General features: G+C 57.9%; 1 protein-coding gene across 1 annotated transcript in view; it reads left to right on the top strand.

The window, feature by feature from the left end:
* AACS (acetoacetyl-CoA synthetase) overlaps window positions 1-25647 on the top strand; it is a 108382-nt gene that overhangs the window by 22952 nt on the left and 59783 nt on the right. The window lies entirely within an intron of this gene.

Genomic DNA, 25647 nt, shown 5'->3' with positions numbered 1-25647 from the left:
AGGGGCCTGGCGGTTGGGGGCGTGCACGTGCCCCTGGAGCCGCTGGAGGACCTGGGCGTGCGGGTGGTTTTTTCTTCTGTCCCACCCTTCCTTCCCAACTCTGCCCTTCTGCCTTTCCTCACTGCCCTGGGCCGGCCTTTGACGGTCCTGAGTCCCCTCCCCCTAGGCTGTAAAGACCCCGCCCTCCGGCACGTGCTCTCCTTCCGCCGGCAGGCCCGGGTCCAACTGCCGCCGGCGGCAGCACGGGGCGGGGTGGCCCAGGAGGGGACTATACTGGTGCCCCATCAAGGGGCCCAGTACCGGGTCTTTTACACCCTGGGGGAGGCCCGGTGCTTTATGTGCCGGGCGGCGGGGCACGTCCGGAGGGATTGCCCCCTGGCCCGGCACGAAGGGGAGCCCGGGACCTCCTCCGACCCGGGGGGCGTCAGCCACGAGATCGGCGGCGCCCCGACCGCGACAGGCCCCGGGACCGACCCTCCTCCTCTCGTCCCGGACGGATCCATCGCCGCTCGGGCGTCGGAGGATGCCCGGCCGCATGGTGCCGGGCAAGAAGAAGCAGGCGCTGGCGCCCGAGCGGGCACAAGAGCCGGGCCTGCGGAGGAGAGGGAGGAGGGGCCGGCGGCAGGACCAGAAGAGGGCCCGTCCCGGGGCGGGTCGTCCCCCCCCCTTGCCGCCCCGCCCCCTTCTTACCTCCCTTCCTCCTCGTCGGCCCTGTCCCCTGGCCCCTCCTCCTCTACTGCCCAGCCCGCCTCCTCGGAGGGCTGGGTGCTGGTGGGGGGGAAACGAAAGAAAACAAGTGCGCGCACCCGGCGCCCCACCCTGTCGGAGGACGGGGTGGAGGCGCCGCGCAAAGCGCTAAAAAGAGCCGCCAGCCCAGACCCACCTGCCGAACCCCCGGCTGCCGATCATCTGCCGGGGGCGACGGGGGCTGCCGCGGTGGCGGCTGAGAACGGCAACACCCCCTCCGCCCCGGAGCCAGAGCCTCAGGAAGCTGAGAGGGTTTTTTGCACACCCGCGCCCTCCCCTGACACCCCTCCGGCCGCGACCCAGACTACTGCTGTGGAGCGTCCGGAGGAGGTGAGCCCCGGCCTCGCCCTCCTCTCGCAGGAGGTCGAGGCCCTAGGCCTCACCCCGGTGGCCCTGGACGTGGACAGCCTCCTACTGGAGGCCTGTGGGCCGTCCATCCACTCACCCCCACCCCCTCCATTCTCCCCCTCACTGTCTACCAGTGATCCCTCAACCACCGCCTCCCTCTGCCTTGGGACGTCGCAGGAGGCGACCCCCCCCTTAATCAGAGATGACCTCCCCACGGGAGTTGGCCAGCCCCTGGGCACCCTGGGGGAAGCAGAGTTCCCCATGCCCCCCACCTTTGGCCCCGAAACCGAGGACCCCAACACCCACCCCCTCGACCAGTTGGCACTTCCTGCCGAGTATGTCGGCACCTCGCCCCTATCCCCCTCCCCCGCCCCACCATCCGAGGAAGCCCCTCCTCCCGAGACACCTTCTCTCCATATCCCCGCTCCTGCTCCCATCTTAGCCCCACCACCCGCCATTATCCCCGCACCTTCTCCCAGCCAACACCCCGCCCCAGGACCTGCAATCCTACCCCCTCCAGACCCTCCTCCCCCTCCACTTCCTCCTCCCCCTCCCCCACTGCCCCCCCTCCCTCCCCCTCATGAACCTTCCCCTCCCTTGATGAGTCCCACCCCCCCTCCTCCTACCCCTCCCCTCGACCCCTGCCCACTCATACCTGCCCCCGAAACCGTAATCCTTCGGGAGGCCCCCCCTACATCGCCCTCTCCCAGCACTTCCGGGGCTGCTCTCCCTCCGCCGCCCTCATCCCCCCCAAAACCAGACCCCAGTCCCCACCCCAATCCTTTCTCTGGCCGTGGGGCCCAAGGGTACACGAGGCCGATGGGTACTGGAGACCCCGAGGCCTCGGCACCCCATGCGCTGGTGGGAGAGATGCGCCGGTTCTTGGAGGACATTCGTGGCTCCAAGAACAAGGTTGCTCTCGCCCTCCAGCGCTGGGGGGACTTCCATACCATCCTGAAATCCGTGAGGGCCCTTCTTAAGGAGGGCAAGGGGACCGGGAGGAGGGATGCCTCGGCTTACCAACGGGCCCGCAGCTTCCGTGACGCCCTCGTCGCCTTCGGGGTTGGTCACGGTTTGCTGCGTGGCCCTACCGGAGCCGTCGGTACTCCCTCCGGCGAGGATCCTCCCCAGCCCTCCAAATGGCGCCGATCATCTTTGCCACTTTAAATGCCAGGGGCTGCGGGTCGGGTCTCCGTAGGTGCCGAGTGCTCTCCTTCCTTCGGGAGGGGGGGTACTCGGTCACCTTCCTACAGGAGACCTACACTACCCCAGCCGCCGAAGCGAAGTGGCGGCTGGAGTGGGGAGACGGGGTCCACTTCAGTCACCTCTCGGCCCACCGGGCCGGGGGTGGCGACCCTGTTCTCCCCAGACCTGCGGCCCGAGGTGCTGGGGAGCGTCGAGGTTGTGCCCGGCCGCCTGCTGTATCTCCGGGTGCGGGTGGAGGGGCTGCCTCTCCATCTCGTCAATGTCTATGCCCCGACACGCCACCCGGAGAGAACTCCCTTCTTCCGGCAGGCGGCAGCCTTCCTCGACACCATCGATCCTCGCGAGTGCCTGGTCCTCGGCGGGGATTTCAACTGCACCCTCGAGGAGCGGGACCGCACGGGGACCGAGCATGGCCAGGCCGCCGCGGGCGTCCTCAGGGAGCTTCTCATCCATCGCTCCCTGGTGGACGTCTGGCGCAGCCACCACTCGGACGACGACGCTGGTTTCACCTGCGTCCGAGTGGTGGGCCATACATCTGTACACTCCCGGTTGGACCGCATTTACATCTCACGGCACCATCTCTTCCGGGCCCACGCCTCCAGCGTGCGGCCGGCCCCCTTCTCGGACCACCACCTGGTGGCCGTGAAGGCTTCCCTCTCGCTGGGGAAGCGGGGGTCGGCCTACTGGCACTTCAATAACAGCCTGCTGGAGGACGTGGGCTTCGTGGCGTCCTTCCGGGAGTTCTGGCTGGCCTGGCGCGAGCAACGGCGTGCCTTTCCCTCGGCACGGCGGTGGTGGGATCTGGGAAAGGTGCGCGCGCGGCTTTTCTGCCGCGACTATACTCGGGGGGCCAGCCGGCGGCGGGATGCGCTGATAGGGCAGCTGGAACGGGAGGTTCTTGAGCTGGAGAGGCGTCTAGCCGCCAGCCCCAGCGATCCATCCCTCTGCGGCACGTACCAGGAGAAGAGGGACGAGCTCAGGGCCCTCGACGCCCTCCGGGCACAGGGGGCCTTGGTGAGGTCGCGAATCCAACTCCTCCGGGAGATGGACCGCGGCTCCCGCTTCTTCTACGCCTTGGAGAAAAAGAGGGGTGCCGAAAAATACATCCTCTGCCTTCTTGCGGAGGACGGCACCCCTCTTACGGATCCGGTGGAGATGCGCGAGAGGGCCCGCGCCTTCTACGCCACCCTTTTCTCCCCGGATCCGACCGACGCCGACGCCTGCAGGGTGCTCTGGGACCAACTGCCGTCGGTCAGCACGGGCGACCGGGACCGGCTAGAGCTTCCTCTCACTCTGGCCGAGCTCTCGGAAGCCCTCCGCCTCATGCCCACCAACAAATCCCCGGGCATGGACGGGCTGACCGTGGAGTTTTACCGCGTGTTTTGGGACGTCCTCGGCCCAGACCTGCTCAGCGTCTGGGCCGAGGCCTTGCAAAGCGGGGTCCTCCCCCTGTCATGCAGGCGTGCCGTCCTCGCCCTGCTGCCCAAGAAGGGGGACCCCCCGCGACCTCAGGAACTGGCGTCCCATCTCGCTCCTCAGCACGGACTACAAGATCATCGCTAAAGCCATCTCCCGTCGCTTGGGGTCCGTGCTGCAGGACGTGGTCCACCCCGACCAGACCTACACCGTCCCGGGCCGTACCATCCTCCATAATCTGTCCTTGGTCCGGGATCTCTTAGAGCTTGGGTGTAGGGACGGCCTGTCGTTCGCCCTCCTGTCCTTGGATCAGGAGAAGGCGTTCGACAGGGTGGACCACGGGTATCTCCTGGGCACCCTGCAGGCCTTCGGCTTCGGACCCCGCTTCGTCGGGTTTCTCCGGGTGCTGTACGCTGCCTCGGAGTGCATGGTCAAGCTCAACTGGACCCTGACCGCTCCGGTCAGCTTCGGACGGGGAGTACGACAAGGCTGCCCGCTCTCAGGACAGCTGTACGCTCTGGCCATCGAGCCCTTCCTCTGTCTCCTTCGTCGACGGTTGATGGGGATGGTGCTTCCAGAGGCAGGGCTGCGGCTAGTCCTGTCGGCGTACGCCGACGACGTGCTCCTCGTGGTTCAGGACCCGGGAGACCTGGCGCGTCTGGAGGCTTGCCAAGCTATCTACTCGGCGGCCTCCTCCGCCCGGGTCAACTGGGTCAAGAGCTCTGGCCTGGTGGTCGGGACTGGATGGCAGACGAGCCGCCTCCCGCCCGCGCTTCAGGCCATCCGGTGGAGCGCGGGTCCGCTGCTCTATCTAGGCGTCTTTCTATCCGCCACGCATCCCTCTCCGCCGGAAAACTGGCAGGGTTTAGAGGGCAGGGTCGCTGAGCGGTTACGGAGGTGGACAGGGCTGCTCCAGTGCCTCTCCCTGCGGGGGAGAGCACTGGTGCTGAACCAACTCGTCCTGTCCATGCTCTGGTACCGCCTCAGCACCCTGGTCCCACCCCCGAAGTTCCTGGACCAGCTCCAGAAGTTAATCCTGGAGTTTTTCTGGCCAGGACTGCACTGGGTCTCTGCAGGGGTACTCCACCTCCCCCCGGAGGAGGGAGGACAGGGCCTGACTTGCATGCGCACTCAGGTCCATGTCCTCCGCCTCCGGGCCCTGCAGGGACTTCTCAACGCCAACACCAACAGTGCAGATAGTCCGGCATGGAGTACGCTGGCGCATGCTTTCCTCCGCCGTCACCGAGGGCTCCGATACGACCGGCAGCTCCTTTATTTATCTTGGAGAGACCGTCCGCGAGGCCTCTCGGAGCTGCCGGCCTTCTACCAGGACCTCCTCCGCACTTGGCGGCTGCTCGCAGCCTCCAGGTCTTTAGGGGCCACCACGGGGGAAGACCTCCTCGCGGAGCCCCTGCTACACAACCCCCACCTTCGTGTGCAGGCGGCGGAGTCTCCCGTGGTGCGCCGGAGGTTGGTCCTAGGTGGAATCACCAGGGTCGGAGACCTCCTGGACTACGACCGGAGAGACTGGATGGAGGCCCCGGCGCTCGCCCAGCGCATGGGGCTCTCCTGCCTACGCTCTCCCCGTCGCGTACTCGAGGAGGTGAAGGCCGCCCTGCCGCCCACTGCTCACGTCTACCTCGGCCGGGTCCTGCGAGAGGGTGCGCCCCGCCCCCCTCTCACTCCTAGCCCTCCGGACCTCTCCGTGGGCCCCCGGCTTCGCGATCCTGCCCGCCCCCCTCCCCTCCACCACCCCAGCCGGCTGCATACCTTGCAGCCGGTCCCCTTCCGAACCGCGCCTAGACACCTTCTGTACGCGCTCGTGCTTCACACGCTCCACTTCCCCACCCTCGTGTCCCGCCCCGATCACAAGTGGCGGGACCTCTTGCCGCCATCGGAGGGTGGGGAGCCCCGGTGGGCCAGCCTCTATTCCACCCTGGTCCCGCGGCCCACCGGGGATATCAGCTGGAGAATCCTCCATGGAGCGGTGAGCACGGGCGTGTACCTGGCGCGGTTCACCCCCATCCCAGACACTTGCACCTTTTGCGGCATGAGGGAGAACCTGGCGCACATCTACGTTGAGTGCGCCAGGCTGCAGCCCCTCTTCCGGCTCCTCCAGAACCTCCTCTTGAGGTTCTGGCTGCACTTCTCCCCGCACCTCCTTATCCTGTCACACCCTATCCGCGGCCCCACAAAGTCGCGGGACCTCCTCGTCTGCCTCCTCCTGGCCACGGCCAAAATGGCCATCTACAAAACCAGGGAGAGGAGGCTGGCAGAGGGGGCGACCTGCGACTGTGGGGCCTACTTCCGTTCCTCCCTTCGCTCACGAATCCGAGCGGAGTTCCTCTGGGCGGCGTCCACCAACTCCCTGGACACCTTCGAGGAGCGGTGGGCGCTGTCCGGGGCCCTCTGCTCGGTATCCCCTTCCGGCTCCCTCGTTCTAAACCTTTGACCCTCACTCCCATCCCTGTTTTTTTCCTTTGTTGTCCCCCGTATTTATTTGGTGACTGGGTGTTTTTAGTGGGCCCCCCCTCACTGTGAGAGGGGCCTTTTAGCCGTGGGCAGGACATGCCTGCCCACACCTCCCCCCCAGGAACACCAATAGGTGCAGGAGGCCAGCTGCAGGTGCTCCTGCAGGGCTGCTGCTGCTGCTGCCGCCGCCGCCGTGGGACCCTCTCCCACGGCTGGAAGGCGAGCATCTGGGGGCTGGCGGGCCTTGGCTGGCTGAAGCCCCCACAGGGCTGCCTTCCCCACCCCCCCCCCTTTCTGGGGTCAGCCTCCCTCCTGCCTCGGGCAGGCAGGGTCTATCTTCTCCCCCCAACCCTCACCCAGTCCTTTTAGGAACTGCTGAGTGGGTGGAGGGTGGGGGCCTCTTGCCCCCTGCCCTACAGCAGGGCCCCCCCCCCCCCTTCTTCCATCTTTTGGGGGAGAAACTGCTGGCCCCCATTTGGGCCCACCTTCCATCCAGCAGCTGCTGCATCCTCACCACCTGGAGAAGGTAGGGGGCTCTCTCAAAGCGGCGGTTGGGCTCCCTCCACACAGCCTCCTGTGGAGTGGCTTGGGGAGGGGTGAGCTTGGGCAGGGCCCCTCTCCACCGGGGCTCCGGGGGGGAGCTGCGTAGCCAGGGGTGGGGTGTTAGGGCGTGGCCCCTGCCCCACCCCTGCAGCCACCCCCCCCTCCTACTGCCCCCCCCACACCCAGCTGCCGCTGGGGCCCCCTCCACCTGGGCCCCTCCAATCAGCTGCCCCTGCCTTCTCCCCTGCCATCTCGAGGCTCTGCAGCAGCAGCTGCTACGGGCCCACCCCTCAGGCGCACGTGGGCACACCCCTCCCCCCATTAACCCCGCCATCCCCCTTAAGCGGGCTGTGCCTCCTCCCTGCCCCCCCACGTGCCCACGCCCCTTCCCCCCCCCTTTTTTCTGTTTACTTAAGCGCCTGAGGCCCCCCCACAACCAACACACACACAAACTTTGACTCCCTCCACACCCCAGTGCAGAAACAGGAGCCATCTTACCCTCTTGTGCTGGGAGTTGTGGTCTCTCTTTTGTGTCTCCCTTTCCCTGCCCTCACTCCCCTCGCCCTGCCCTTCCCCCATCTGACTGGGTCCTCAGCCCGGCCGGTGGGGGAGGGGCAGCCACGCCTCACTCCTCCCTTCCCTTCCACTCTCCTCCCCCTCCCCCGCTTTCTCTTAAAGGCCCCCACCCCCAATGAACTTTTTCCCCCTCAAACCCACCAATATGGCCCCCACGCCCACTGGAGGGTCATCTGGTGACCCCTCCCTCCCTCTCCCCTCCACTGTCACCCCTCCCATCCCCGAAATGGCGGCCCACTCGTCCAGGGCTGCCCAGAACATCACAACCACGTCGGCTGAGGGCGCGGGCGCAGGCTCCGGGGCTCCTACTGCCTCCGCCGCGGCGCCCCCTGGCGACCCAGCCCCAAACCCCCCCCCCCCAAAAGGGCAGGAGGGGCCAGGGGCAAAGAAAGGGCAAGAGCCCCGCCCGGAAGGCCAAACCTCCCGTGGCGGGGACTCTCCCCCAGGCTGCCCAAACATCCAGTGCAGCCTTCCCTTCTCCCCTTCCCCCTGTTCCCTCCACCGCTCCTGGGGGCCCCGACCTCTCGGCCCCCAGGTCGTATGCCCAGGCGGCGGCCGCCGCCTCGCACCCTACTCCTGCCGCCTCTGCCGGGACTACCATCCCCAACGGTCGCGGCCCCTTCCCCGCGCTCACCAGGAGGCACGGAGTCCGCTGCCTCCTGGTGGCTGCCTCGCCCCACGTGGAGACCTACGTGCGGGCGTTGGCACGGGTGGTGGGGCCCGCGGCCGTGGTGGCGGCCTCCCGGATGTTCGGGAAGATCGTGTTCTTCCTGGCTTCGGAGGCCGCCGCCCAGGAGGCGGTGGAGAGGGGCCTGGCGGTTGGGGGCGTGCACGTGCCCCTGGAGCCGCTGGAGGACCTGGGCGTGCGGGTGGTTTTTTCTTCTGTCCCACCCTTCCTTCCCAACTCTGCCCTTCTGCCTTTCCTCACTGCCCTGGGCCGGCCTTTGACGGTCCTGAGTCCCCTCCCCCTAGGCTGTAAAGACCCCGCCCTCCGGCACGTGCTCTCCTTCCGCCGGCAGGCCCGGGTCCAACTGCCGCCGGCGGCAGCACGGGGCGGGGTGGCCCAGGAGGGGACTATACTGGTGCCCCATCAAGGGGCCCAGTACCGGGTCTTTTACACCCTGGGGGAGGCCCGGTGCTTTATGTGCCGGGCGGCGGGGCACGTCCGGAGGGATTGCCCCCTGGCCCGGCACGAAGGGGAGCCCGGGACCTCCTCCGACCCGGGGGGCGTCAGCCACGAGATCGGCGGCGCCCCGACCGCGACAGGCCCCGGGACCGACCCTCCTCCTCTCGTCCCGGACGGATCCATCGCCGCTCGGGCGTCGGAGGATGCCCGGCCGCATGGTGCCGGGCAAGAAGAAGCAGGCGCTGGCGCCCGAGCGGGCACAAGAGCCGGGCCTGCGGAGGAGAGGGAGGAGGGGCCGGCGGCAGGACCAGAAGAGGGCCCGTCCCGGGGCGGGTCGTCCCCCCCCCTTGCCGCCCCGCCCCCTTCTTACCTCCCTTCCTCCTCGTCGGCCCTGTCCCCTGGCCCCTCCTCCTCTACTGCCCAGCCCGCCTCCTCGGAGGGCTGGGTGCTGGTGGGGGGGAAACGAAAGAAAAAAGTGCGCGCACCCGGCACCCCCACCCTGTCGGAGGACGGGGTGGAGGCGCCGCGCAAAGCGCTAAAAAGAGCCGCCAGCCCAGACCCACCTGCCGAACCCCCGGCTGCCGATCATCTGCCGGGGGCGACGGGGGCTGCCGCGGTGGCGGCTGAGAACGGCAACACCCCCTCCGCCCCGGAGCCAGAGCCTCAGGAAGCTGAGAGGGTTTTTTGCACACCCGCGCCCTCCCCTGACACCCCTCCGGCCGCGACCCAGACTACTGCTGTGGAGCGTCCGGAGGAGGTGAGCCCCGGCCTCGCCCTCCTCTCGCAGGAGGTCGAGGCCCTAGGCCTCACCCCGGTGGCCCTGGACGTGGACAGCCTCCTACTGGAGGCCTGTGGGCCGTCCATCCACTCACCCCCACCCCCTCCATTCCCCCCCTCACCGTCTACCAGTGATCCCTCAACCACCGCCTCCCTCTGCCTTGGGACGTCGCAGGAGGCGACCCCCCCCTTAATCAGAGACGACTTCCCCACGGGAGTTGGCCAGCCCCTGGGCACCCTGGGGGAAGCAGAGTTCCCCATGCCCCCCACCTTTGGCCCCGAAACCGAGGACCCCAACACCCACCCCCTCGACCAGTTGGCACTTCCTGCCGAGTATGTCGGCACCTCGCCCCTATCCCCCTCCCCCGCCCCACCATCCGAGGAAGCCCCTCCTCCCGAGACACCTTCTCTCCATATCCCCGCTCCTGCTCCCATCTTAGCCCCACCACCCGCCATTATCCCCGCACCTTCTCCCAGCCAACACCCCGCCCCAGAACCTGCAATCCTACCCCCTCCAGACCCTCCTCCCCCTCCACTTCCTCCTCCCCCTCCCCCACTGCCCCCCCTCCCTCCCCCTCATGAACCTTCCCCTCCCTTGATGAGTCCCATCCCCCCTGCCCTCCCCCCCACCCCCCCTCCTCCTACCCCTCCCCTCGACCCCTGCCCACTCATACCTGCCCCCGAAACCGTAATCCTTCGGGAGGCCCCCCCTACATCGCCCTCTCCCAGCACTTCCGGGGCTGCTCTCCCTCCGCCGCCCTCATCCCCCCCAAAACCAGACCCCAGTCCCCACCCCAATCCTTTCTCTGGCCGTGGGGCCCAAGGGTACACGAGGCCGATGGGTACTGGAGACCCCGAGGCCTCGGCACCCCATGCGCTGGTGGGAGAGATGCGCCGGTTCTTGGAGGACATTCGTGGCTCCAAGAACAAGGTTGCTCTCGCCCTCCAGCGCTGGGGGGACTTCCACACCATCCTGGAATCCGTGAGGGCCCTTCTCAAGGAGGGCAGGGGGACCGGGAGGAGGGACGCCTCGGCTTACCAACGGGCCCGCAGCTTCCGTGACGCCCTCGTCGCCTTCGGGGTTGGTCACGGTTTGCTGCGTGGCCCCACGGGAACCGTCGGTACTCCCTCCGGCGAGGATCCTCCCCAGCCCTCCAAATGGCGCCGATCCTCTTTGCCACTCTAAATGCCAGGGGCTGCGGGTCGGGTCTCCGTAGGTGCCGAGTGCTCTCCTTCCTTCGGGAGGGGGGGTACTCGGTCACCTTCCTACAGGAGACCTACACTACCCCAGCCGCCGAAGCTAAGTGGCGGCTGGAGTGGGGAGACGGGGTCCACTTTAGTCACCTTTCGGCCCACCGGGCCGGGGTGGCGACCCTGTTCTCCCCAGACCTGCGGCCCGAGGTGCTGGGGAGCGTCGAGGTTGTGCCCGGCCGCCTGCTGTATCTCCGGGTGCGGGTGGAGGGGCTGCCTCTCCATCTCGTCAATGTCTATGCCCCGACACGCCACCCGGAGAGAACTCCCTTCTTCCGGCAGGCGGCAGCCTTCCTCGACACCATCGATCCTCGCGAGTGCCTGGTCCTCGGCGGGGATTTCAACTGCACCCTCGAGGAGCGGGACCGCACGGGGACCGAGCATGGCCAGGCCGCCGCGGGCGTCCTCAGGGAGCTTCTCATCCATCGCTCCCTGGTGGACGTCTGGCGCAGCCACCACTCGGACGACGACGCTGGTTTCACCTGCGTCCGAGTGGTGGGCCATAAATCTGTACACTCCCGGTTGGACCGCATTTACATCTCACGGCACCATCTCTCCCGGGCCCACGCCTCCAGCGTGCGGCCGGCCCCCTTCTCGGACCACCACCTGGTGGCCGTGAAGGCTTCCCTCTCGCTGGGGAAGCGGGGGTCGGCCTACTGGCACTTCAATAACAGCCTGCTGGAGGACGTGGGCTTCGAGGCGTCCTTCCGGGAGTTCTGGCTGGCCTGGCGCGAGCAACGGCGTGCCTTTCCCTCGGCACGGCGGTGGTGGGATCTGGGAAAGGTGCGCGCGCGGCTTTTCTGCCGCGACTATACTCGGGGGGCCAGCCGGCGGCGGGATGCGCTGATAGGGCAGCTGGAACGGGAGGTTCTTGAGCTGGAGAGGCGTCTAGCCGCCAGCCCCAGCGATCCATCCCTCTGCGGCACGTACCAGGAGAAGAGGGACGAGCTCAGGGCCCTCGACGCCCTCCGGGCACAGGGGGCCTTGGTGAGGTCGCGAATCCAACTCCTCCGGGAGATGGACCGCGGCTCCCGCTTCTTCTACGCCCTGGAGAAAAAGAGGGGTGCCGAAAAACACATCCTCTGCCTTCTTGCGGAGGACGGCACCCCTCTTACGGATCCGGTGGAGATGCGCGAGAGGGCCCGCGCCTTCTATGCCACCCTTTTCTCCCCGGATCCGACCGACGCTGACGCCTGCAGGGTGCTCTGGGACCGACTGCCGTCGGTCAGCACGGGCGACCGGGACCGGCTGGAGCTCCCTCTCACTCTGGCCGAGCTCTCGGAAGCCCTCCGCCTCATGCCCACCAACAAATCCCCGGGCATGGACGGGCTGACCGTGGAGTTTTACCGCGTGTTTTGGGACGTCCTCGGCCCAGACCTGCTCAGCGTCTGGGCCGAGGCCTTGCAAAGCGGGGTCCTCCCCCTGTCATGCAGGCGTGCCGTCCTTGCCCTGCTGCCCAAGAAGGGGGACCCCCGCGACCTCAGGAACTGGCGTCCCATCTCGCTCCTCAGCACGGACTACAAGATCATCGCCAAAGCCATCTCCCGTCGCTTGGGGTCCGTGCTGCAGGACGTGGTCCACCCCGACCAGACCTACACCGTCCCGGGCCGTACCATCCTCCATAATCTGTCCTTGGTCCGGGATCTCTTAGAGCTTGGGTGTAGGGACGGCCTGTCGTTCGCCCTCCTGTCCTTGGATCAGGAGAAGGCGTTCGACAGGGTGGACCACGGGTATCTCCTGGGCACCCTGCAGGCCTTCGGCTTCGGACCCCGCTTCGTCGGGTTTCTCCGGGTGCTGTACGCTGCCTCGGAGTGCATGGTCAAGCTCAACTGGACCCTGACCGCTCCGGTCAGCTTCGGACGGGGAGTACGACAAGGCTGCCCGCTCTCAGGACAGCTGTACGCTCTGGCCATCGAGCCCTTCCTCTGTCTCCTTCGTCGACGGTTGATGGGGATGGTGCTTCCAGAGGCAGGGCTGCGGCTAGTCCTGTCGGCGTACGCCGACGACGTGCTCCTCGTGGTTCAGGACCCGGGAGACCTGGCGCGTCTGGAGGCTTGCCAAGCTATCTACTCGGCGGCCTCCTCCGCCCGGGTCAACTGGGTCAAGAGCTCTGGCCTGGTGGTCGGGACTGGATGGCAGACGAGCCGCCTCCCGCCCGCGCTTCAGGCCATCCGGTGGAGCGCGGGTCCGCTGCTCTATCTAGGCGTCTTTCTATCCGCCACGCATCCCTCTCCGCCGGAAAACTGGCAGGGTTTAGAGGGCAGGGTCGCTGAGCGGTTACGGAGGTGGACAGGGCTGCTCCAGTGCCTCTCCCTGCGGGGGAGAGCACTGGTGCTGAACCAACTCGTCCTGTCCATGCTCTGGTACCGCCTCAGCACCCTGGTCCCACCCCCGAAGTTCCTGGACCAGCTCCAGAAGTTAATCCTGGAGTTTTTCTGGCCAGGACTGCACTGGGTCTCTGCAGGGGTACTCCACCTCCCCCCGGAGGAGGGAGGACAGGGCCTGACTTGCATGCGCACTCAGGTCCATGTCCTCCGCCTCCGGGCCCTGCAGGGACTTCTCAACGCCAACACCAACAGTGCAGATAGTCCGGCATGGAGTACGCTGGCGCATGCTTTCCTCCGCCGTCACCGAGGGCTCCGATACGACCGGCAGCTCCTTTATTTATCTTGGAGAGACCGTCCGCGAGGCCTCTCGGAGCTGCCGGCCTTCTACCAGGACCTCCTCCGCACTTGGCGGCTGCTCGCAGCCTCCAGGTCTTTAGGGGCCACCACGGGGGAAGACCTCCTCGCGGAGCCCCTGCTACACAACCCCCACCTTCGTGTGCAGGCGGCGGAGTCTCCCGTGGTGCGCCGGAGGTTGGTCCTAGGTGGAATCACCAGGGTCGGAGACCTCCTGGACTACGACCGGGGAGACTGGATGGAGGCCCCGGCGCTCGCCCAGCGCATGGGGCTCTCCTGCCTACGCTCTCCCCGTCGCGTACTCGAGGAGGTGAAGGCCGCCCTGCCGCCCACTGCTCACGTCTACCTCGGCCGGGTCCTGCGAGAGGGTGCGCCCCGCCCCCCTCTCACTCCTAGCCCTCCGGACCTCTCCGTGGGCCCCCGGCTTCGCGATCCTGCCCGCCCCCCTCCCCTCCACCACCCCAGCCGGCTGCATACCTTGCAGCCGGTCCCCTTCCGAACCGCGCCTAGACACCTTCTGTACGCGCTCGTGCTTCACACGCTCCACTTCCCCACCCTCGTGTCCCGCCCCGACCACAAGTGGCGGGACCTCTTGCCGCCATCGGAGGGTGGGGAGCCCCGGTGGGCCAGCCTCTATTCCACCCTGGTCCCGCGGCCCACCGGGGACATCAGCTGGAGAATCCTCCATGGAGCGGTGAGCACGGGCGTGTACCTGGCACGGTTCACCCCCATCCCAGACACCTGCACCTTCTGCGGCATGAGGGAGAACCTGGCGCACATCTACGTTGAGTGCGCCAGGCTGCAGCCCCTCTTCCGGCTCCTCCAGAACCTCCTCTTGAGGTTCTGGCTGCACTTCTCCCCGCACCTCCTTATCCTGTCACACCCTGTCCGCGGCCCCACAAAGTCGCGGGACCTCCTCGTCTGCCTCCTCCTGGCCACGGCCAAAATGGCCATCTACAAAACCAGGGAGAGGAGGCTGGCAGAGGGGGCGACCTGCGACTGTGGGGCCTACTTCCGTTCCTCCCTTCGCTCACGAATCCGAGCGGAGTTCCTCTGGGCGGCGTCCACCAACTCCCTGGACACCTTCGAGGAGCGGTGGGCGCTGTCCGGGGCCCTCTGCTCGGTATCCCCTTCCGGCTCCCTCGTTCTAAACCTTTGACCCTCACTCCCATCCCTGTTTTTTTCCTTTGTTGTCCCCCGTATTTATTTGGTGACTGGGTTTTTAGTGGGCCCCCCCTCACTGTGAGAGGGGCCTTTTAGCCGTGGGCAGGACATGCCTGCCCACACCTCTCCCCCAGGAACACCAATAGGTGCAGGAGGCCATACTGACTCACTACACAGCCCCTGTGAGTGGTGGTAGTTTTGTTAGTGGAAGAGCATCTCCCACTGACCTAGTGCTATCCCCACTGGTGTTTAGGTAAGTAATTTTGTGTTCAGAGGGATAGTTTTTCGACACCCCCAGAGACATAACTTATGCCAAAGTAAGTTGTCGCCAAGGTAGTGTAAGTTGTCGATGTAGGTCAGTCACTCCTGCTTGAAGTCATCTATTCAGGTGGTGCCTTGATGCATCCAAAATACACAGCTATTTCTCTAATGGGGAAGTCTACACTGGCAAGGTTCTGTGCAGTAAAGTTTCATTGCTGTTCAGAGAATGGTGAAGGGAAGCCATTGTTGTGCATTCTTACTGTCAGTGGCTTGCACAATAATGCGTTCATTTTTGTGGTACTTGCATTGGCATTCAGGGTAGTGCACTTTGGACACCTGTCCAGGGAGTTTTTTTTTCCCCCCTCTTCTGCCGCTAACGTTGTAGGAAGGCGGGGGTGGGGGGGAGACATTCTAGGTCCTGTCCTAATCCCCTGTGCTGCACTGCTTCCCGTCCCAGGAATCTTTGTCCTTCTGTCTGCACTTAATGCCATCATTCAGTGGTTTTATGGTTTTTGTAGTGTTCACTCAGCCGCATCAGTCTGCAGGAAAGGATCCTGCCCCCTTGTCCAGTACATTGCTTACTCTAACTAATATGTTATGAATGGCAGTGGAATTATTCCTTGAACTACAAAGGCAAGGGGTATTTGATGTGGACCTTGCCACCCGCAGTATGTGTGACTTGAGATCGCTTGTGGTATTCATGGAGGTGCTCATCGCAGTGGAACGCTGCTTTTGGATGCAAGCACTGAGTTATTGGTTTACGTCGTCGTGCATGTGTGGGATAATGAACAGTAGCTGCAGAACTTTCAGATGAGGAAAGCCGCTTTTATGGAACATTGTGGTGAGCTCATCCCAGCCCGGATGCTCAAGGACATGAGAATGAGAGCTGCTCAGATGTTGGAGAAGCACGTGGTGACTGCACAGTGGAAGCCAGCTCCTCCTGACTGCTGCCAATTGGTTGTGAACCAGTTTAGAGTGGGAAAGTTGACTTACTGTGCTTGTATTGACAGAAGTGTGCGGGGCCATTAATTGCATCCACTTGCAAAAGCCAATAACTCTGGGCAAATTGTGTGACATGTTAGGTGACTTTGCACAAATAGGGCTCCTTAGCTACAGAGGAGCAATAGATAGCATGCCTATTCCAGTTCTGGCACCAAGCCACACAGCCATTGAACAGTTAATTGGAAAGGGTATTTTTCGAATTCAGGGGTCTGCAACCAAAATATCAAGAAGAGCCATATTTTCCAATTTGGTAAAAAACTCAGTAATTCAAGAGCTGCAAGGCATGTGAATGTTAACAAATAACATCAAACTGTATATTTTGTAATGCTTATTTTAAGAACAGCACACAGTGATTTGTAATGCAATACATGTTTACTGTAGGGTATTCACAAACATTTGACATGTTCTGTTGCCTCACACTTTACATGTTCATACTCCCTGTCTTGCTGACTTTCACTCTCAAACCTTCTCTCTGGAGGAGACGAGGGGGAGTTATCCAATGTTTTGAGACCACATAGTCTGCTATTTAGGTATGAGCTGTTCATTTTTGGGCTTTTAGATGTACACTGTTCATTGAAAATAATGGGCAGTTGTGTGTGGTTTTTTAGTTAAAAAAAAAAACTTTGCAATTGTAGCATTGGGAGCCACAAAAAAAAGTCCTTAAAGAGCAGCATGTGGCCCCAGAGCTGCAAGTTGCAGACCTGTGCTTGAGTTGCTTGTGGATGACTTATGGGAGTTCCACAGAACATAAGAATGGCCATTACAGGGTTAGACCAAAGGTACATCTAGCCCAACATCTCGTCTGCTGACAGTGGCCAGTGCTAGGTGTCCCAGAGGGGGTGGACCAAAGGCAATGATCAAGGGGCTTGTCTCCTGCCATCCATCTCCAGCCTCTGACAAACAGAGGCCAGGGGCACCATTCCTCATATAGTAGGTGGTCCTTTGTGTCCTATGACATCTTGAGCTTTCACAGGCTCATCGGTTGTGGACTCGCCCGTGGCTGAGGAGTCCAAGCTTTGAACAGCATGGGCGTTCACAGTGGGGGCAAGGGAATTGTCTTGGCTCTGTTCGTGCAGCTGCTGCTGTTGCTTTCTTTCTCTCACGAGCATCAATGAGGCATACGTGTCTCTGTTCTTCAAAGTTGTCATACGCGTCGTACGAGAGCACGCCAGCCTGTTTGGTCTTTTGCATGCTGCTCTAGCTGATCTGGTTTTAAACCAGCATGAGCAATGTTGGCCTTCAGACAGTCTTTATACCTGTTTCCAGGCCCACCTTGATTCCTTTTGCCCTGGGAGAGTTCACCGTAGAGGAGTTGCTTAGGAATTCTTGACTCCTCCATTCGTATGACGTGCCCTGTCCAGTGAAGCTCGGCTTTCAGAATCATGGCTTGGATGCTCGTGGTTCCTGCTCTGTTCAGGACTTCCAGGTTTGTAACTCTGTCCTGCCATCGAATGTGCAGTATTGACCTCACGCTGTGTGTGTGGAAGCGCTCCAGCAGTTTTATGTTTTCTGTACAAGGTCCAGGTTTCACAGCCATACAGGAGACTGGTCAGGGCTACCGCCTTGTACACTTTCAGTTTAGTAGACTGTCGGATATTGTGCTTGTTCAGCACTTGTGCTCTCAGACATCCTAGTGGCCAAAGACAATGATCAAGGGACTTGTCTCCTGCCATCCATCTCCAGCCTCTGACAAACAGAGGCCAGGGACACCGTTCCTACCCGCTGACTAATAGCCTTTTATGGACCTAACCTCCTTGAATTTATCTAGCTCTTCTTTGAACTCTCTTACAGCCCTAGCTTTCACAGCCTCCTCCTGCAAGGAGTTCTACAGGTTGACTGTGAGCTGTATGAAGAAAAACCTTCTTTTATTAGTTTTTAAACCTGCTACACATGAATTTCATTTGGTGTCTTCTAGCTCTAAAATTATGGGAGCAAGTAAATAACTTTTCTTTATTCACCCACTCTGCACATCTCATGATTTTATAGACCTCTATCATATCCCCCTCAGTCTCCTCTTTTCTAAACTGAAAAGTCCCAGTCTCTCCAACTTCTCCTCATACGGGACCCGTTCCAAACCCCTAATCAGTTTAGTTTCCCTTTTCTGAATCTTGCCTAATGCTAAAATGTTTTTGAAGTGAGGAGGCCACGTCTGTATGCAGTATTCAAGATGCGGGGGCGTACCATAGTTTTATAAAGGGGCAGTAAAATATTCTTTCTTATTTTCTATTCCTTTTTTAATAATTCCTATCACCCTGTTTACTTTTTTGACTGCTGCTGCATACTGCGTGGATGTTTTCAGAGAACTATTCACAGTAACCCCAAGGTTCCTTTTCTGATAAGTTGTAGCTAAATTAGCCACCATTATATTGAATGTGTACTTTTTTCCAGTGTTATTTTTAACAGTGTGCATTACTTTACACTTATCCTTTATTAAATTTCATTTGCCAGTTTGTTGCCCAATCACTCAGTTTGGTGAGATCTTTTGAAGTTCTCCACAATCTGCTTTCGTCTTGACTATTTTGAACAGTTTAGGATCGTCCTCAAAGTTTACCAGCTCACTACTTACCCCTTTCTTTAGATCATTTAGGAATAAGTTGAATAGGATTGGTCCTAGGACTGACCCTTGGGGAACAGCACTTGTTACCCTTCTCCATTTAGAAAATTTACCATTTCTTCCTACCCTTTGTTTCTTGTTTTTTAACCAGTTCTCAATAGTGAAAGGATCTTTCCTCTTATTCCATGACAACCTAATTTACACAAGAGCATTTGGTGAGTGAGTCTGTCAAAGGCATTCTGGAAATCTAAGTATACTGTATCTACTGGATCCCCCTTGTCTGCATGTTTGTTAATCCCTTCAAACAATTCTAATAGATTAGTCAAACATGATTTCCCTTTACAGAAACCACGTTGACGTCTGTCCAACAAATTATATTCTACGTGTCTGACAATTTTATTCTTTGCTATTGTTTCAACTAATTTGCCCGGTACTGATGTTAGACTTACCTGTCTGTAATTGCCAGGGTCACCTCTAGAGCCCTTTTTAAATGTTGTTGTTATGTTAGCTGTCTTCCAGTCCTGGGGTACAGAAGCTCATTTAAAGGATAGGTTACAAATCTCAGTTAATAATTCTGCAATTTCACATTTGAGTTCTTTCAGAACCCTTGTGTGAATGCCGTCTAGTCCCAGTGATTTGTTACTGTTAGTTTTTTTTTTTTCTATTTGTTCCAAAACCTTCTCTAAGGAAACTTCATTCTGGGACAGTTTCTCAGATTCATCACCCACAAAGGACTGTGCAGGTTTGGGAATCTCCCTAACATCCTCAGCTGTAAAGACTGAAGCAAAGAAATCTTCTAGTTTCTCTGCAATGGCTTTATCATCTTTGATTGCTTCTTTTGTATCTCATTTGTTTAGGGGCTCCACTGGTTGTTTAGCAAGCTTCCTGCTTCTAATGTACTTAAAGAACATTTTGCTATTAAGTAGTAACAGAGGGAGCCATGCTAGTCTATATATAAATATGAATATGAAAGACTGCAATATAAAAGACAACTGGGCTGTTAAAGGGAAACAGCTGAGCTGTCTTATATTCAAATTCGGCACATTAACATGTGGTTTGAACCGGGATGGGAATTTTCTGAGTCACTATAGGGGCTCGTCTGCATACGTGGCTTAATCTAATTCTTGACCTTCCCCACCCCTCCACTCTCTGATTTTCTCACCTTGATCCTTTTTTTTTTTTTCCTGATTTGTCCTCCTTGATTACTGTTTTTGGTTCTCTACCTTAAATATTGAGTCTGTTCTGGTCTGGCTATGGTCTGAAGAAGTGGGTCTGTCCCACGAAAGCTCACCTAATTATTTTGCTAGTCTTTAAAGTGCTACTTGACTGCTTTTTATTTTGCTATTACTTTTTAAGTTTTTGGCTAGCTGTCCCTCAGAATCTCTTTTGGCTTTTCTTACTACATTTTTACACTTAATTTGGCAGTTTTTCTTCTTATTTACCTCACTAGGATTGGACTTCCACTTTTTAAAAGATGCCTTTTTATCACTCATTGCTTCTTTTACATGGTTATTAAGCTATGATGGCTCTTTTTTAGGTCTCTTACTATGTTTTTTAATTTGGGGTATACATTTAAGTTGGGCCTTTATTATGATCTCCTTGAAAATTTTCCATGCAGCTTGTAGAGATTTAACTAACCTCATTTTTGTGTAATTCCCCTTTTTTGAAATTAAATGCTGGAATGTTGGGCTGCTGAGGTGTTCTTCCCACCACAGGAATGTTACATGTTTTTATATTATGATTACTATTCCCAAGCAATACTGTAATAGTTACCTCTTGGACCAGATCCTGTGCTGCACTCAGTACTAAATCAAGAATTGCCTCTCCCCTGGTGGGTTCCTGTACTAGCTGCTCCAAGAAGCAGTCATTTACAGCATCGAGAAATTTTTACCTCCTGCATCTCGTCTTTGGGTGACATGCACCTTGTCCGTATGGGGATAATTGAAATCCTCTATTATTGAGTTTTTTATTTTAATAACCTCTCTAATCTCCCTTAACATTTCAAAGTCATGATCACTGTCCTGGTCAGATGGTCGATAATATATCCCTACTGCCATATTCTTATTAGAGAATGGAATTACTATCCATAGTGAATCTATGTAACATTTTGATGCATTTAAGATGGTTACTTCATTTGATTGGATATTATCTTTAACATACAGTGCTACTCTACCACCCGCATGACCTATTTTTTCCTTCCAATATATTGTCCTTTTGATACAGTATGATTGTGTCCCACTGATTGTCCTCATCCCACCAGGTTTCTGTGATGCCTATTATGTCATTCTCCTCCTTTTAATACAAGCTACTCTAGTTCACCCATCTTATTAGTTAGGCTTCTAGCATTTGTATAGAAGCACTTTAAAAAATTGCCACTGATTATTTGTCTGCCCTTCCCTGTTGTATTAGGTTTTATTTATGTGAGTGTTTCCTGTCCTGGTGCATATTATATCCTCTCCCCTCCTCTCTTCCTGAGATCTAGAGAATCTCTATCAATGGACTCTCCTTTAAGAGAAGTCTCTGTCTGATCCACGTGCTCCTCTGCAGCAATCGGCTTCCCCTCATCCCCTAATTAAAAAACTGCTCCTCAACCTCTTTAATGTTTAGTACCAGCAGTCTGGATCCACCTTGGTTTAGGTGGAGCCCATCCTTCCATTATAGGCTCTCCCTATCCCAAACGTATCCCTAGTTGCTGATAAAACTAAACCCCTTCTCCCTACACCATCGTCTCATCCGCGCATTGAGACTCTGAAGTTCTGCCTGCATGTAGAACAAGAAGCATTCCTGAGAATGCCACCGTAGAGGTCCTGGATTTCCGTCTCTTTCCTAGCAGCCTAAATTTGGCTTCTAGGACATCTCTCCTACCCCTCCCTACATCATTGGTGCCTACATGTGCCACGACCACTGGCTCCTCCCCACCGCTACACATGAGTCTATCTAGATGCCTCAAGAGATCTGCAACCTTTGCACCAGTCAGGCAAGTCACCCTATGGTTCTCCTGGTCATCACAAAGCCAACTGTTTATGTTTCTAATGATCAAATCACCCACTACTAACACGTCTCTTCCTAATAAATGGTCCCCAGAGAGGTATCCTCAGTCAGAGAGGGTACCATAACATCCTTTGGAAGGTGGATCACAACAGTGGGATGACTTCCCTCTGTTTCCACTTTGTACTCTCTTCCCTTGAGCCTTTTATCCCCCTTAACAGCACCGAGGCTGTCAAACTGTAGGTGGGACAGTACTGCAGTAGCCCGGAAAGTCTCACCAACAAATCTCTCTGCCTCCCTTAGCTCCTTCAGTTCAACCAGCCTTGCCTCTAAATACCAAACTCTGTCTCTGAGGATCAGGAACTCCTTGCACTGCGTGCGCACACATGCCACCCACCCACAGGGCGGGTAATCATACATGTTACACTGGACACAATAAACAGGATAGTCCCCACTCTGCTGCTGGGCTTCTGCCTGCATTTTCTCCTAAGAATTAATTTGATTATATATGGGGCTTTTATTTAAATGTTTGGGCTATAGTTTTATAAACTTTTTATGTCTAAAGGTGGTCAGAAGTAACTGGTGTCCTCTAACGCCCCCCTCTAAAGTTCCCTCTCAAAACTCTCTCCTGCTCGCAGGCTCCCTGGTCGCTTATTAGCAGGGTTTATAAAGCTCTGGCCTTTCTGATAGTCCCTCCCTTTGGCTACAGTGCCACCAATGAGCAGGCAGTTTTTGATTTCAAATCCTAATTAAGGCTCACCACTTCCAACTGCCAGCGGAGCACATGGCCTTTTGAACAAACACAGATGCACACTCAAAACTCCAAACAAACAGATGAACTCAAGCCCTGAACCCCTAAACGAACACCCCCACTCTCCAGGCAGCCACTTACGCCACGGTGCTGTAAATTGCCCCCTCCTTCACCAGGCAAGCTCCTCTCGGAACTCCCTCCCGTTAGGAAACAGCCTGCATTCATGCTTAAGAACAGGGCGCTCTGGAAAGATGCTTGAAACACTCATTTTTTGGAGGATTGGCTTGTTCAGGAAGCTCCAAGCAGGGGCTCTCTTCCCAGACCAGGTGATTGTAGGGGAAGGCAAAATGTCCATTGTGCTCCTGGGAGACCCTGTCTACCCTTTAATGTCATGGCTTGTGAAGCCATACACCAGCAAGGAGCAGTTCAGCAACAGATTTAGCAGGTGCAGAGTGACTCTTTTAATGCTTTTGGCTGTTGATACACCTGCTGGTGCGGCCTCTAGAGGAAGCTAGACCTGGCCAATGACAACATGCCTATGCTTATAGTCATGGGCTGTATGCTTCCTAATATTTGTGAAGGAAGTGGTGAAAGCTTCACTCGAGGTCAGACTGTTAGGGTTCAGCACGTGACAGATTCGGACAGCCAGAAACCAGGGCTATTAGAGGAGCACCGGATGGGGCCATAAGTATTCAAGATGCCTTGAGACAGCAACTTAAAACTGAAAGCCACTTATGTATTTCACATCTGATGAAGCGGCTGTTTGCCCACGAAAGCCTGTGCTCCAAAAATGAGTTAGTCTATAAGATGCCACAGGACTTCTCGTTTTTGCTGATACAGACTAACGCGGCTCCCCCTCTGATACATGTGTATGTTGCTATACTTGGGTGTTCTGCGCTAGCAGGTAGTACAGATGATACACTGTGATGGCAGAGGGAACTTGTGAGGAAGGAGCCAGGGGGCCTCCTGGCCACATGACACTTCCCCAAACCTGGGGAAGAGGTGGGACAACCTTTCCTCCCCCCACCCTGTCTTTAACCATTGTGGCTCAGGGGACTAGCAAGGCTACACAATCAGCTCTGGTAGTAGAGGTGTTGGGGACAGGGGGAGTGGTGGGAATCCCCCGATTCACTGGCAGTGGTGTTGGGAAGCAAGATGGGGCCAGCTCACCTTTCTTGCCCAGCTGCATTGCTCTGCTTCCTGCTGGGGAGTGTGGAAGTACTGCTTCCTCCTACCCTGAAGCAGCATGCCTGGAGAGCAAAGCAGCCAGGGCTACCTTGCTCTGCTTTCCCCTCACCCGCAGCCACTGTTGAGTTGCAGGGGCTGGGGGATCAGACCTCTGTGGTAGGTGCCAGTCCCCTCCCACTAGTCTCCCTGCTGACTGTAGGCTGACCCCTCCCGCCCACAATGTCTGGGAGGTCAGGTGTCCCCTCATGCCTCCCTCTTTCTGCTCCTGTGTGATGGTTTAGGAAAATAGCCCTGCAAAGCAAAAATTCTCCGCTTGCTTTTTAAAATAAGGAGAGACATGAGCACATCAGCAGGGTGAGGTATGGGTGAAAAGGGGGCAGATCCCAGGAGGAGCAGGGGTCCCAAGATCATTAAAGATTTGTGGATGCCAAGATATCCTATGCAGGCAAGATATCCTATGCAGTTTTGTTCCTGGGAGTAGAATGCAGTGGGTACTGTACTTCTGAAGAGGAAAGTGTGTTGTGTGCAGTGTGCACTGGGAATCTGCAGGGTTGGACTGTGACAGGCCGCAGGTATTGACTGGAACTAGGATGTTGCTAAGAGTGTGTTTACTGGTGCATGGGGGTGGGGTCCGGGCATGCGAAATAGTGCTGCAGCAGTGACCATAGAGAAGGGCAGGGGCAGAGCAGCTCAGTTTGAAGCTCCATGAATGCCTGGAGGACGTCTGCTTGGGAGTCTGTAACATCTACAAGCTGCTCCATGGGTTTATTCTGGCATGCTGCCTTCTCCCTTTCAGGTGCGGAAGTGTGGGGTGGGTTTTTTGATGGTTCTGAACACGAGGCAGTATAGCACCATGCAGACAGTCCTTTCTTTCCTAATCTTGTGCAGATGTGCACCCAGCGATAGCACAGAGGGAGGCTTGTCTCCTGAGGTCATAGATGTGAAGCCAAAATGCAACGTTTTACTGGAGCTCTATTGTTTGCAACTCACAGATCACTGAATGTTTTAAAACGCAGCTACTGTTAACTTACCTGTCATTGGCTGGCTTCAGGCAAGTCCATATGAGCTACAAAATCCCAGAATCACAATTAACTGCAGGGGCCAGGGCATTCAGTGTTCTAGACTTGTTCTGGGCACGTGGCTTTTGGGGAGAGCAAGAAATTTAGGAGAGGTACTTAAATCATTACTGTCACCAGTTTTCCACAGGTGGTGTTTGTTGCAGAAGATACCTCACTGGTAAGGGTGAGCTGGGAATCAAAAGAGCGTGTTTTCCAACACAGCATTTTCTGCCCTGCCCTTGTATGGGTCGCTTGTGTGCCTCATTCTGGTCTCCCCACGACATCCCCACCACCTCCGGTGATGGCAGAATGGTCGTCTGGGATTTTAAAGCAGTTAACTGTTTAATGTAGATTCTACCATGGCCGTGGGGTCCTGCTGCTTAGCCTGGTGGCCCCTTGGCACCTGAAATTTCTCTAGTGCAGCTGGCTGCTGCTGGAGTTCACCGGCAAGGGCCAGTTAACTGCTTACTGGTTAATAATTTAACATCCATCGTGGCAATGTTTCCCTTAATGGGGCAAGAAGCAAAGCAGCTCTGTCAGAGAACCTGCAGCAGCGGTTTGCCTGCGAACTCTGAGTTTTGTGGAGATCTCAGGCAGATTCCTGTGAGGTGAGTGAGTCCATCAGTGCCCTCTTCTGCCATTCTGGCCAGGCCCGTGGGGGAACATGGGTCACACAGACACAAGGCAGCCTTCTGCAAATCCCTCCCTGCATGTTCAGTGCACAGAAACTAGCCAGCCTTCTGCAACCCTTCTCCTACCAACATCTCGCTTCAGCGATTTCTAAAATCAAAGCCTCTTACCAGCAGCTTCCTTATTTCCACTTTCCCATGCTCTGGCTGCTGTGACTGGCTAGCTTCCTCTGGGATGGAGAATAGATCCTGGCTGCATGTGCCTCTGAACACTGAGTTGTTCTTAACTTCTGGATCTCTCTCCCCTGTCCTCATTGTCCATGATTTCCTCCTCAGTCCACTCCCAACTGCCCCTTGGGCCACTGAAGTATCCCTGGTGGCCTTTGCAAGGGAGGCAGAGTTGCCACTCAAGAATTGCATCCAGCTCTTTGTAGAGTGCAGCACTGGAGCAATGGTTTGCCTCTCGTGCCTTGTAGAAGGCGTTCTGCAGCTCTCTCGCGTGGGCCCTGCACTGCAGCGTGTTCTGATCATGGCCCCTTACAGTCATGAAGGGTGTTATTTGTCCATAGGTATAGTAATTTCTGTGGTTGGAGTGCAGCTGAGACTAGACAGCTAACTTTCTCCAAATGCTGTTGAGGTCCAGTACCTTGGCATTGGTCCAAGCAAGGGATTGCCTGGTGCATGTAGCAGCCAGAGTCTCCTGGAAAGATGCGCTGTGACTACTGCATATGTTGCAGAGCAAACTGGAAGGGAAGTTTCAAAATTTGCAAGGAATTTTAAAGGGTAGGGGTGACTGGCCTCCTGAGGGCAGGGGTAGTAGAGTTAGACCCTCAGAGAGGCAAGAAAAGGTATTGAGGGTCATTTCTGGAGGCCATTTCCAATGCTGTAATTGACCAAGTTATCTAAACT

Source organism: Carettochelys insculpta, chromosome 18 (genome assembly GCF_033958435.1).
Source record: "Carettochelys insculpta isolate YL-2023 chromosome 18, ASM3395843v1, whole genome shotgun sequence".
Lineage (NCBI taxonomy): Eukaryota > Metazoa > Chordata > Testudines > Carettochelyidae > Carettochelys > Carettochelys insculpta.
Note: the sequence above shows the minus strand (reverse complement) of the source record. Positions and strands in the feature narration are given on the sequence as shown.